At 34.9% G+C, this 12883-nt stretch overlaps 1 long non-coding RNA gene across 1 annotated transcript; it reads right to left on the bottom strand.

Moving 5' to 3' along the window:
- Positions 1–1925: 1925 nt before the first annotated feature.
- On the bottom strand, positions 1926–3306 carry LOC126759795 (uncharacterized). The gene is made up of 2 exons (XR_007667077.1): positions 3138–3306; positions 1926–1974 (listed from the first exon to the last, which is right to left on the bottom strand). It is a non-coding gene; the product is annotated as an uncharacterized LOC126759795 (long non-coding RNA).
- Positions 3307–12883: the final 9577 nt, after the last annotated feature.

The raw sequence follows: 12883 nt of genomic DNA, 5'->3' as shown, positions 1-12883 counted from the left end.
CCAATATTATATTGCAACCATTGTTGTTGTGAAATTGTATTTTCTATAGACTGCAAAGTAAAATGCCATCGTTTTCAATTCATTTTTGCATCATACAATCATTGCACCATTAATATTTTCTATTACAAATGCCGATATCTACAATTGCATATTACTTATTACGTATGCTTCGTTGGATATCGTTTCTACTAAAAGTAAATCGCTTAAGGGGCTACATGGGATTACGTGTTTAAAAAATCGATTTTTTATTGTCTTATTAAGTTCTAGAACACCTCTAGGATATTGTTCTAAATTCAATCAATCAAGTTTATCCGAGCAATAGTTTTGGAGATACAGCCTTGAGAACTTATGAGCTCAAGTTTAGCTAGGCTAAGTGCGCCGGTTGGCAAGATTTCACGAGAACTGCTCAAACGATCTTCATGAAATTTGACACACCACTTTGAGATACAATTCTTAAAGACTTGGACTAAAGATTTTTTCCGATAACAACTATTTGAAAAAATAAATGTCGTGAAATTGTCAATGTAATTTTAATTTTTGTGTAAAAATGTCTGCTAGAAATCGAATTTTCATTTTTTTCCTTCGTCCAAGTTCTAAGTTAAAACACGTATTCTTTCACTTTAGATGATCCTGTAAGGAGTTATCTTGCCAACGCGGCGTATTTTTTTCTGAGGTGTACCGGAAAGGGGACCCAATGTCCGAGTTTAAAATATTTTTTTTTCAAAAATTTCACAATTTCTTTGTTAATAGTGCATGTTTCTAACAATAAAAAAATTCTTAATGTAATCCCTTAAGGTTACGGCTACCCTCGACCTCGAGGGTCAAGAAGCCTACAGCTGACGTAGAAGTAAACTTAGCTCCTTAAGCCTAACCTCCTCTCCCCCGATAGTGGTTAGATCAGCAGCTATTACAAAATATATACCTTGTGACAAAAAAGCACCCGGCATTGTAAATAAAACGCAAAATATTTAGTTTTTTTTTCAATATTTATTTCGTCATCTTCAAAGTAATCCCAATCAGATGTAATACACTTACAACGATTTTTTTTTAGTTCTCGAAAGACTTTTCATAAGCACTTTTTGGGATGGCTCTTTCAGCAAATTTTTTTTTTATTTCTTCGATCAACTGACAACAAATTATGGTACATTTCATGAGTATGTAACTCACGTATTTCTGCTACGTCTTCCTTCAAGATTCAACTTTTATTTCCAAAGGCTTAACTTTCTCCTATCACAACAATTCTCTAAATTCCCATCAATTGCTTAGCTTAAGTTTTATTGTTCAGTTAGCTTCTTCATATAAATACGAGTATTTATAAATAATATACCATCCGAACAAAATGTTTACGAAATTGTTGAAAATCACGAACCCAAATTTTTGAATGACAAAAACCATTCACTGAAGTCATCGAAAACTTGTGTCATGCATCCATTCATCATAGTAATGACGATAACATCGGAAAAGTTAAAGGAAAATTGCTAGCATCAAGGATCAAGGTGTTAAAGCTATACTCGTACGAAAAACCTCCATTTTTTGCACAAACGACTCCGAGTAAAGGTCGCAAAATGTTTGTGAACGTAGCGGAGATCCCTACATTCATCAAATGCATAATTACTGGTGACGAGTTGTGAGTTTATGAATATGACGTCGAGAGTGTCCAACAATCTAGCGAATGGCGCTCGAGAAATGAACCGAAGCAGAAGAAACCAATATTCGCTGAAAGCACTGAAGACCATCCTAACCGAGGTTTATGACAAGTGTATCGAAAATTGGATTAGGCGTTGATATGCTGCATTAGCAGATAATTCTTTTTTGAAAACGAAGTAAAATTTTTTATTAAAGTACGTGAAAATGTAGTTTTTGCTGTAAGTCCGGGTCAACAAATCTGATTTCCATCCCTTATTACACTTCCATCAATTTCACCATTTCTCTCCGTTACGAAAGTTCCATTTATTGTATTACGTGGTGGGTTAGCTATTAGAAAAAATTTTTAAAACTATATTTTATGTCTGAGTCGACTAAAACCCATGTCTATTCTTAGAAATATATAGCTATAATAAAATATAAAAGTAATATAGTACATATGTAGTTACATTGAACTTTGATTTATTTTATTTGGCTCACCTTGTAAATGTACTATACCTGCTTAATTTAACTTCATATGTACATAATTTATAATAAAACTTTCTGGCGAAAATCCAATTTGTTCTCCGTTTTTCTTCGCTCTGTTTAATAAAAGTAGGACGTCTTGGATGATACTGTATAAATTTTCAATATAATCTATAGGATTCGGCAATTGCTGGTGTGACACTATCATTTCGTAATAATTCATTGTATGAGCGTTCTCTAAGTTACCTCTTAACAATTTGCATAGAAAAACAAAACGTTCAATAAGTTTACAAATTGGTCGGGGGTATAGATTGAAGCTTATAAGATTATACCGCGACGATTTCTTCTTCTGGATTCAAACCACTGTTCAGATATTTCCCCAGGCATATCAAACTGTGGAGTGTTCCTCCATCATGGTAACCGAAGTTAACATTTTTTTAAATTTTCTAGTTCTTTTTTATACGACTTTTGTAAGATTTATCTTTTGCTTTAAAGTAGATATTTTGCTTCCAGCTGGCATTCTGCTAAGGTCATTAACTAAGGACCACATCCGTCTAATTCTCGAGGCCATGTTCATTCAATTTTGTCTTCTTTTGTTGTCTTGCTTGAAAACCACTTTCTTCTTCTTCAAATTGTCCAGTTTTTTTCGATTTATTCCTTGGGTTGTTCAATATCATAATATAAAAGTAGGGTTGATATATTTTCCCCTTCCAGACAGTTGATGAAAAGAATTCCATACGCAACCCAAAATATAGACGCCATAACCTGTTGAGTATTTCCACACTCTAGCTTTACATCTTCACTTAAAGTCTGCTCGGATGATTGGACTCCGGATCTTTACAGAGCTTTCATATAACCAAAGATCATAAACGATGTGTTCAACATGATCCTTTGATACCTTCAAAGTATCAGCTATCAATTCCATTTCCAATTTATTTTTACTGTTATCCAAATTTTGTGGATTTTGTAAATTTTCTTCCATAACAGCCCTTTTGGAGTGCATTTATCGACTAATAAATATAGCAAACCTCTCGAATAGTTGCTTCCGCTAACACAAAGTCCGAATAACACTCATCAAGTCACACTTTCGTGAGCTCAACAGCTCTGAAATTTATACACGTGACTTCGTCGGCTCGGTCTCGGACGAAACATGCAAAGTTTTAAGCCTATCTGCTTGCCACTTATAATCTTAATGGGTGTAGTAATTTCATTATAAATATATTTTGCGGTCTGTTAATGGCTTTAGAGATAAAATGTTACATATATTTTTTATATTAACAAAAACCGCTATATATAACTCTATTATCGCTTTTAGTGCGGGTGTTTGTTATGTACAGTTATTTTAATTATTCCCTCGGGGATTTTTCTTAAACAATCACAAGACTGCATCTTGCATATATAATGACTAATTATTATACAAATCACGCTGTATTTAATTATATTTACACGAGCTGTGCTTTGAAACAGAGTAATTGGTTTACATAACGTTATATATTGAAACCGCAAACTCTAGTGCCTAATTCTTACCAATTAAAACTATTATAAGCAGCCTACTTTAAATATTTATTATTTAGCTTGAAAGGTCATATTAAATTAGTTGGCCAAGTTCTAAGTTCTAGTTCGCTGACGTCTTTGTAAATCAGATCCATGCACCATTTGTGTTAGTTTTGTAATATTGTTATAGGATTTTTCAAACTTTTCGTGTTTAGTACAATAGTCCAATTTTTTCGTAAAGAAATCGAGTGAAGCTAAGAGCCTTTTGATAACATTTGATGATACATTTTCATTTAGTAATAATTGCATTTCGAATCATAGTCAGTGTTAGGCTTCGTAAGGCGTAACAGTCTCTTCTCTTTAACTATTTTGCCATCTCTCATCTTTTTGACTACTTTGCCTTTAAGCTAGTCGTCAACCCTTTTATCTTGTTAACCATTTTTTACGCTAATATTTATGTCCTGAACAGGGTGTAGTAAGTTTGTCAAGAAGTTTGCAACAACAAGAAGTATACCCTATAAAATGTGAAGACTTTAGATTTTGAGGTATCGATCTTGCACTCATCCTTTTCTGTCTAAGAAACGGCTCATTAGTCGAAACCACCAATATTGAAGCACTATAACATATAGCGGACGGATTAAAATTAAGTTCTAGTATAAAGAGCTTTTATTTTGACAAGATACAGTTTTTCCGGAAAGTAATAAAACTGAGTCGATTTAAAAAAAAGAACATTGAACCAATCGTTACAATTCTTTAAAAACTTTCAAAATAGGCTTCTTTTGCGTCGATGCAGCGCTTCCAGCTCGATTTCCATGCATTGAATGCGTCACGGAAGGCATTCTTCGGAATAGCCTTGAGAGCCGAGGTGCATGCTGCTTGGATCACCCTCTGCGGCGTGTTCCCTTCGGAAGATTGCCTCTTTGTTTCTGGATCATACTCAAAGATCCATGACTCGTCACCTGTGATTACTTTATACAAAAATTAGGGGTCACTTTCACACATGTTCAAATTTTCTTGGCACACTTCCACTCGCCGCAATTTCTGGTCGTCAGTGAGCACTTTTGGGACCATCTTCGCGCACACCTTGCGCATGTTCAAGTGCTCCGTCACAATGTCATGAACCATAGATTTTGATAAATACTTAAACAAATACTTAGTCGACGTTCTGAGTTCAAAACTTTGCGCACACGAGTCACATTGTCGGTGTTTGTCGAAGTCGCAGGTTCTCGCAGCACGGTCTTCGTCAGCGACCTCTTTCCGCCCTTCCAAAAAGGCCTGGTGCCACCAAAACACACCACTTCTTGCAAAAGCAACATCTGGGTAAGCCTGCTTGATCATATCAAACGTATTTTTCGCAGATTTACGAGTTTCACACAGAATTTAATCGCGTACCTCTGCTCTAACGAACGCTACATTTTCGGCTTGCACCACTCACAGAAACACGTCGGGCGAAAATGTTTGTTCTGACTCTCCAGGTGCTCGAGGACAACTGACCAGCCGCTCTTTCGTTAGCTAGGAACGCCCTCTACCGAATCCAATCGGTGCGCGCACGCTTCGAAGTACAGTTACGGCGGAAGAAAATCAGTCCTATTACTTTCCGGACAAACCCTGTATATGTACGTACGTTCATCCTAATTACCTCTTTGACAATTGTCTCAACTATAAAAGAAATGTTTACCAAAGAAACAACGACACTTTGAACGTTTAATGCATCCAGAGGCAGCTATAAACCTATTAAGTGTGTACCCTTAATTGCCGTTACTTTTATGACTCCCGTCAAGAGTCAGTAAATGATTAAAGTTTCATTACATTAATCGCTTGTCTGAGCGCTTTGATTAGCGTCAGTGTGAACAATCGCATGGGTTAAACGAGATAACCGATTGAAAGCGAAAGCAAACTGATTATGGCAACAATGCTACGAAATTAATAGATTAATATATAATATTTATAAGGAATTAAGTATGTATACATATCAACATACATACATACATAAAAGGCTATACGATTAATTGGTAACTGGTAGCTTTATGTACTTTTTTGTATGGCATTGTTATTATTTTATGTGCTGATAATAAAGTTGTTACTGATTCTCAATTTCCATACATACATACATATATGACTATAATCTGCCTTTTCGTAAGTGTTCGGCTAGGTGGAAACATACTACATACATATGTATGTATAAACATTTTTGGCATTGTGTTTTTTGTGCACAGCGATGTCTTATCACTCGTCTGTAGGAAATTTCTAATTCAATACCAAGACAATGCAAAACATATGTATTAAGTTAATAATCGCTTACCACTAGTCTGGAGCCGAAATTTCGCCTACGTAGAAATATGCGAACCTAAGGTTGTGGCGAGCTACTATAAGTTAACTTGGAAACAAACTTAAAAAAAAACGTGCAATAGATAAGAATTTTATACATTTCTCTTCTTCTCATATTTATTGTTGTGGTGAAAATTTTCCTATGTTTTTAGTTAATGATATACAATATTATGCTCTAGTATAAAATTCGGAAGTTTTAAAACAATTGAGGTTTCCACTTGTTGGAAATTTTTAGATAAAAAGAAAGAGACAAGAAAAACGTTTGTGTAGGCACCGAACTGAGCAGATTTAGATAATATGGCAATATTTTGCTAGTTTTAAGAAGTGAAATAATTTAATTAAATAATAAATGAGGTAATACCTAATAAGAGTATATTTGGGTATACATATATAAAGGGTGATCCATGTAGAGTTTTCTTACTTTTTTAAAGAAAAACCACTGAAACTTCAAATTTAATGAATTATCATTCGAAAGAAAATTTTTGTGCATTTATTTCTTGAAGATTATCTTTTTGATCCATTTTTCCATCCATTGAGTCCAATCTTCGAAGACTCGTTCGAACATTTCGAATTCGTAGCGGGATTATCCGCATAGACTTTAGGCTTTACATGCCCCAACAAGAAAACGTCTAACGGACCGATGATTCCACCGGCCCACAAAGTACACCAAACCGTTGTCTTTTTTTGGATGAAATGACAGCTCTTGAATCTCTTCAGGTTGCCCTTCGTCCCAAATGCGGCAAATTTGCTTGTTTACATACTCATTGAGCCAGAAATGGGCCTATCGCTGAACAAAATTTGGCTCGAAAATGTTGGACCTTCTTGGAACTTTTCAAGAGCCCATAGAGCGAAGCGTTGTCGCTTGGGGAACTCGAGCGGCTTTGTTCTTGCACTAGCTGTATTTTGTAAGCTTTCATTTTAAGATCTCAAGGTAAAATGCGCCAAGTCGTTCCATACGTCAGTACGAGTTGCTGCAAACGGCGCCGAATGGACGGTCTTCGTGTACACTCTCAGCTACAGCTGCTGTACATATTTTCTTCACTGCGCGCTGGACGTGGTCTATCGGGTCGAATATTATTCAATAATGAATGCTGGGTCTCAAGGTGTTGCGAATAATATGCTCAGTAGACCGATTATGTTGATCATAAGTTGATTGAAGCGCGCGAAACACATTCTTTACAGAACGTGAATAGTCGTAATAAAGTTGAGCTATTTGTAAATGTTGTTCAGGCGAAGTTTTTCCATGATGAAATACCAAACAATACCGAATAAAATCAACATGACAGCTTGACACGACTCACGCCTGATCTGTCAAAAAAGCTATTGAAAAAAAGGGTTCACCCGTTGTATAATGGTATATGAGGTATTCTGACAATTTCTTCGTACAAATATTTTTTGTGAAGCCATAACATATTTTTCGCAGATTAATACAAGTTTGAAGTATGTACATATGTTTGGATATATAAATTCTATTAAATGTATAAAATTGTATTAGAAAAGTGCAGTATGGACCAGAAACGTTGAGTATTTTTTAATGAGAAAATTTTATACTACTTTTGTAAAAATTAAAATATTTTTTACTTTATAAATTACTGCCGAGAATTGTTTGCTTAATTAAACCAGCTGTTTTGACGTTTTTATCACCAGATATGTATTTACAACGCTGCTATCAGCACGTTTGCTGCATTTAACAATTTTCTACATATAAATATTTCTATTTTCTATTTAATATTTTTTCTATCCGTCTTGTGTTGTTGCTTTACAAACTAACCACTATTTACATAAAACCACTTTCAGCTCAACAATTTCTCGAGAATCGCTGTACGAAGTTTAAGCAGCTGACTTGTAAAACAATCTTGACGAATGTTCTTAAATGAACACAATTAACAAATGTTTTAGCAATACTTAGTATAAAGTGTTTAAAGGAATATTTTTTATTCAGTGTTGACATTTTTAGAACCGACAATTTTGAGACCCAAAACGAAGACAGTCAACTTACACACAATACTTGACAATGAATAAAATTTAAAACTAAATGCGTTCCAAAACTCTATTTGCTAAACCAGATATTCTAATAATGGTAATATGTAAAAGCGATAGGTTAGGTTAAGTTAATCTGATAGGCCAATAAGCCACGCATAGACCAGTTTGGTCCTTTGCAATATCTACCAGATGGAGTTCAGGTGCTAGGTCCAAGAGGAGTAGTAATCGTTTAGGATACCTGCGCTCACTGTCGATACCTCCTCCAGTGTATCATACCGTGGGGACTTCTTATAGAGTAGTCTTACAAGTGCACAAGAGATGCTCCATTGTTTCCCCGTTCCCCTATCCTGCGACACACGCGCCACAAGACAGTGATCAGTTAGTATTTCCATCATGTTCCTACAGTCTCTTCTATCGAGTGCTAAAAGGAATTTTTTGTACTTCTGATCACCTTGGTAGGTCGTTCCATCTGGTTTTGATTTTCTTTACCATGCTTATGTCGAAATCGCCGTATAGACAATGCATGTTTCCCAATGTTGATCACGTTTTCGCATGTTAGCCGTACACCATTCTAGACAATCTCGCCCACTATTTCATTCCCTCGATGCCTTTGTGGCCTGGCACCCAGTAGAAGTGAAATTGCTTGCTTCTGGCAACACTTTCTACTGTTGCCCTGCTTCCCAAGACACTTTTGGCCGATATGCGATACGATGTTACTACCTTGATTGTCTTTCTATGTACTTCTAGAGGTTGACTTAGGGATTGTCTGCAGATGCATTTGAGGCCAGCTCCCCGGCTTTTGCAATAACGAAGACCTCAGTTCGAAATATACTGCAGTGGTCTGGCAACTTAAAATGTTGCTTTAGACCTAATTCTGGACAGTATATACCCGCACCAACTCCATTGTCCATTTTTGAGCCACTCTTATAAATGTTTAGAGTGTTGCGCGTAGCTAACAAGCCTTTACACCAGCCATCTTTTTCTATGTTTACTTTGAACCTTCTTTCCCAGTTGAAAGTGAGATTATGTGGTCCGTATTTGGCCAGCTGCTATTACCCACCGAGCTATACCCGAAGGTTCTATATGTAAATTATTCTCCGGCAGCCATTAGTCGTTTCGCCGATTTTGTTGCGCAGTTTTCCGCGGTTTAGTAACAGTTCAAGTGCCGTCGTTGGAGTTGTTCTTAAAGCTCCTTTTATGCACAGTGCAGCGCACCTCTGAACCCTTTTCATTGGTTCCGGCAGGTGGAGTTTCGCACGCCTATCCACCATACTACAGCACCGTAGAGCAGATTTGGTCTTACAATAGCTGTTTAGCATCTGAACCCTTTCCATTGGTTTCCGGTAGTGCATGAGAGAGTGAGAGAGCCCCTAGGTTGTGCCAAGCATCTACCTACACACATATAAAGCATTGTGCTTCCTCAGCTGTTTGCTGTCCAAGACTACCCCAAGGTACTTGGTGCAGTCCTTGAGAGTGAATTGTGTCCCACTTATCGACGGGAACCTACACCGAGCAATTTTTTATTTTCTTAAACAACAATAACTAAAAAATTCCGGCAAATGAGCAGGGTTAAAAGGGATGTGAAAATTTTCAGATCGATATCTCCAAAACTGAGAAATAAATTCACGTATATACAGACGATGTTACCTTTTGAGCGTTACAAACTTCGTGGCAAACTTAAAATACCCTATTCAGAGTATAAGGATTAAATCGATTAAATTTTTGTGACAGTCTCCTTCAATATTCGGCAATTGTTTTTGCAAAAATTGGCAACTTTGCGCGATGTCAGCCGATTTCTTTGAATCATTTCTTTGCATTGATATTTTTTTCTCCCGAAATAAGTATTAATGAAATTTGTTCGTGCAGAATTCGCTGCTATATGTGCCATTCCTAATACTAAGTATTCGAAAAGCAGAACTCAAAAAATTTTCAACTACAAATTTTTCGCGCCTGCACTTGTACACGTTCGAAAATATGGAGAACAAGATCCAAAGCACGAACAAAACAAAATAAAATGCAACAAATTGTAATTACCATAATTTTCATTAGTTTATTTAAGTTAAATACATTAGACATTTGTCATTATTGTTATTATGACTACTTTTTTTCAGTTTTGTGTGCTTTACACTACAATCATCGTTTTGTTTATTTTCCAACGGAGTTCGGGCAATATTTTGATCACGTTGCCGCATTTCTCACTTGTTTTTGTTTTGCTACTTTTTAAGTGCACGTGTGTGTATGTGTGTGTGCATTTTTAAACTTTGTAAGCTAATGACAAAAGCACTAATTGCTAAAGCTATGAAAAATGCACGGAATTGTATGCGCGAAATGGCAATAATGCGAAAGATTAGAACTTCGCAATTGTAAAATAACTAATTTCTAGCGCTATTCCGCTAGCACACTAATTTTTTCATGCGATGAATTAATTTCATTAACTGTAAACAATATATTTATACCAATATTTGTGTACATATGTATGTATATAGTAAAAAAAGTTAGTCAGCACTATAAATTACATTTTAGAGCGGTTATTATAACTTGATTATAATTACTTCCTTTGCGCTATTGATATTATAAGCATTTAATATGACACTTGATCGTAGAGAGAGATATTATACATATTATATTTGATGTTTAGCCGCGCTTCTTGACGAGTAGGTGGGCGTATGCCTTGTTGATGTTTCAAATTGGTAGAAGTCCTGCAAGTTTTGTGCTAAGAAAGAAGTCTTTAATTTCCATATATAATTTTGACATATTTTGAACTAAGTATAGCCTGATTGCAGGTCACGTGCTAAACTTGTTCGTGCATCGCTATGCGTCGTGCATCGATAAGCCGATAAAATATATTCAATCTGCGTCTAACAAATATTAAATTTTTATTACATTTTCCTACTACTAATAGTAGTGATATTTAAATAATAAAAATAATGTATGTGTAGATTTGTATGCAAATATGTATGTATGTATGTATGTACGTACCTACCTGCACGCAAATGCTATCACGAGGCATTTGGTTTGTTCACGTGTTTATATTATCATATTTATTATTTATTTTTTCTGTCCACCTAAAAACTAGTTGTAGACGCTAGCTATCCAGCCATGAGTTTTTGTATGCTCTGCTAAATTAAAAGTAAACTTCCCGGTCAGAATTTCTAGTAAATATTGATCTCTGGCGGAGTACGTGTATAGAATCAGCATATTTTTATCTAACAAAGTTTGAATGTTATTTTTTTATAATAATTTAGTAATAGTTTAAGGGGTTATGTACATATTATATATCCATTTACCAGTCAGAAAAAAACATGTTTTTTGTGAAATTTTTTCGAAGAAGCATTTTATTTAGTAAATAAAAAAATGTAATTAATAAAATATACTTTACTTTAGTAATTGACAGACCGCCGATTTTCAGGGGGATTCCCAAAAAAAAAAAAAATGTCTGGCGGTGAGGAAGATTTTTCTTTTTAAAATTGTCATCTCCTTAGATAAATACTGGTATTGATTCAAAGATTAGTAAGAAAAATTAGTTTTTTGACAAAATGGCGGTTTCTAAAAAACGTTTTTTGTGAAAATGTTTATCCTTCTGGTTGGGTTAAAAATTTAATTTGTTACTGTAATCAGCTCCGAAAACTCTAAAAGTGTTTATCATCTTCCTGTAATCATTACTTGACAAATATAATATGAAAATGTCCAACCGTTTTGGACAAATTTTTGCACCGCCTCCTAAAATAGCAGTTCGAGATAAGCACTTTTTTGAGTTTTGGTAGCATTTGAGATATAAGACTGCAACGACATCTATTGATAAATTACGAAAAGACTACCCAATATAATTAAGTTTGCTATATAAAGTTAAACAATTTTGAAGTTCACAAGTGGGGGTAATCCCCTGAGTTATAGCAAATAGATATTGCGTTATAACATATGGTTATGTTGGTATATCACATTAATCAGAATGACAAGTTTCTTTTCTTTTGAGGTGCAATAATTGGACCATGATTATTTTGCACCAGAAAGATAAGACCTGACCTGATATAAATGTGGGATTTTATTATGTTTGATCTATAAAAAGGATTTAAATATTATTTAGTTTAATTTATCTTATCATCTATGTGGGATTTTATTATGCGTGATGAGGAGAATTGATGCGCGTCGTCTTTTATGCCACGTCGTTTCGCGTCCGTCGTTTTATTCAAACTCCGCCTGTTGTAAGCTCGTAGAATTCTTCTTCTTTTTATTTTAGATTTAATGTCGGCAACACTACTGATTTAGTTTAAGCTTGATTTGGTTGTTTTGAGTTATCAAAATGAAGTTCTGGCGAGATATATGTATGTATATTGCATGGATATTTGAAATTTAATGCATAAAAGTTTTATTGCGATTTCGAAATATTAAGAATAGAAAAAAGATCAGTTTATAGCATGCTTAAATCTCTCTCACATTATCTTATAGTTTGCTTGACGCAAACTTCGAATATGTACACACAAACTTGCAGTCGATTCTTCAACCTCTGGTGACCACATCCTAAAAAATTCTTACCACTGCTTCGAAAGATATACTCTGAAAAGCTTTACATTTTTCTCTTGTGAAATACAACATATGTATGATTCGAATTGATCATCATTCGAGTCTTGAATGTTTCCAAAATGCTTCACCGCTTGGCTTGCCAATGACATTTATGCAATGTCAAGTTATGACTAAGCTGGTTCCATTGCATTTGTTTACATATTGCTAATAAAGTTATTATTCTATATAGTATAATATCTAAACATCAAAAGTATAAAATATTGTGTTATCTAATAAAAGCATATTTACACATAATTTACCTTGAATGCAAAATAAATACAAGTCCATAAAGCTATATGGGGTATCGGGATTATATGACTTAATACCACAATTATTCCGTTAAGTATTTGTGCATTTGAAAAACAGGAATTTACGACCATTAATTTTGATAAGACGCAATCTCTTTGTT

This window comes from Bactrocera neohumeralis, chromosome 5, assembly GCF_024586455.1.
Source record: "Bactrocera neohumeralis isolate Rockhampton chromosome 5, APGP_CSIRO_Bneo_wtdbg2-racon-allhic-juicebox.fasta_v2, whole genome shotgun sequence".
In the NCBI taxonomy this organism is placed as follows: domain Eukaryota; kingdom Metazoa; phylum Arthropoda; class Insecta; order Diptera; family Tephritidae; genus Bactrocera; species Bactrocera neohumeralis.
The sequence above is the reverse complement of the archived record's forward strand: the minus strand, read 5'-3'. Positions and strand labels throughout refer to the sequence as shown.